The following is a 1665-nucleotide window of genomic DNA, read 5'->3' as shown; positions in this document are numbered from 1 at the left end:
CTGTGAGTCCTGCACCCGCCTTGGGGCTCCTGTGGCTGCTCGGGGTGTTTGCTCGGCCGCCCTCACGGCCCTGAGTGCGCAGTGTGACCCCCCAGCCTAGGGTGACAGCGCTGTGCCATGCCCGGGGTGACCCCCCATTTTTGGGGTTGTCACCGGCTGTGTCCCACGTGCAGTCAGCCCAGGATGCCGCTCCCAGGGAGATGCTCCAAGGGCACGTGGTCCTGGAGCGGGACTTGGGCCTCTGCTGCCAAGGGGGAAACGCTGAAGGTGTCCCCAAAACCTGCCAGGAGAGGAAGGGGTTTATCTTTAAACATGTGAAAACGGTCCCTCTGGCACTTCAGTCCCAATTTGGCGGCCTGGAGCCTGGCTCTTGGTGTTGGGATTGAGCTGGGCAATGTGGACATTCCACAGACAAACCCCCAGCCTGGCAGGTGTGTCCCCAGCGGCTCAGCCCAGCGTGGGGGGCTGCTGGCACAGGGGACGCCACATCCCGCTCGGAGCAGGCGCTAAAAATACCTCCAGGCTCCAGATACGAAGGACAGTAAATCCCCTGCACAGTTATTCTCTGGGAGCGGGTTCAGAGCTGCACACGGAGCGGGAATGTCACCCCTGGGGACCGTGGGCCTGCGGGGCTGAGTCTGGAGCACATCAGCTCCGTTGGGATCCCGGCTGTGTGGGCGTCCCTGCTCCCCTCGGAGCTGTCTCTGGAGCACGGCGTGGGCTGGGCAGGTCGCTGGCAGCTGGGTGTGCTGCCATCTGCGGCGCTGGCAGCCCTGGCTCGCTCGGGCGTTGCATCACTCTCGGGGGGTTTTATTTAAGATGAAGGCAAACGGTGTTTCTCACACCAGGCGGGGGAAACGCTTGGGTTGCCGCGTTCCAGGGTCTCTCTGGTGCCTCTGGAGCATTTGTCACTCCTCTGTGTGACAGATCAGCTGCAGGACTGGCTGAAATCATCATGAACATGTGAGTTTGCTCCACGGCCACCTTGAACAAGCAGATGGCTCTCCTCTCCCCTCTGTTCCTGATCAGATTCTCCTCCTCTCCCAGAGAAGGAGCCATCTCTCGCAGCCACGCGGTGGAGCAGCCAGACAGGGGAGGCAATTAGAGGCTTGCACTGCATCTTTCTGCTGGAGGCATTTCCAAGTCCTCACTGCAGCCAAAGGGCTGCTTTTCACATTCCACACCAAGCACTGGCAGAGCCACTGGTACCTCCAGTCTGGTGTCGGCTCTGGGCACACTGGCCAGGATGTCCAGGATACACCAGAGAGAGTCGATTGATCGGCGTCACTTCAGGTCCACAGAGCCCATGTGACACATCCCTGTTGTGTCCTGGCTGCTGGGCCCCCAGAGCCTTTGGCCCAGCACCAAAAGAGGGGAGTGTGTGGTGGGGACACCGGCGCTGGTGAGGGGTGAGCACTGTCAGGGAAGCGCCGCCTCTGATTTTGTCTTTCAGAGCTGGCACCTGCAGTCACGAGTGGCCCAGCACACCCCTGCACACCCTCCTCACCTCTGGGTGCCAGTCCCGCCCTGTCCTGCCCGGCGAGGTGCCGCTCCCGGCTCCCCACGAGGTGGCAATGCCGCTCTCCTGCAGGAGCATCTCCGGAGGCGGCACCGGAGCTGTGCGGGGGCTCTGTGCACCGCAAACCCCCGTGAGGGGGCCGTGGC

This window comes from Empidonax traillii, unplaced genomic scaffold (assembly GCF_003031625.1).
Source record: "Empidonax traillii isolate 1590-97213 ecotype Southwest subspecies unplaced genomic scaffold, ASM303162v1 scaffold1222:size288430, whole genome shotgun sequence".
NCBI lineage: Eukaryota > Metazoa > Chordata > Aves > Passeriformes > Tyrannidae > Empidonax > Empidonax traillii.
This window is presented reverse-complemented; position numbering follows the sequence as displayed.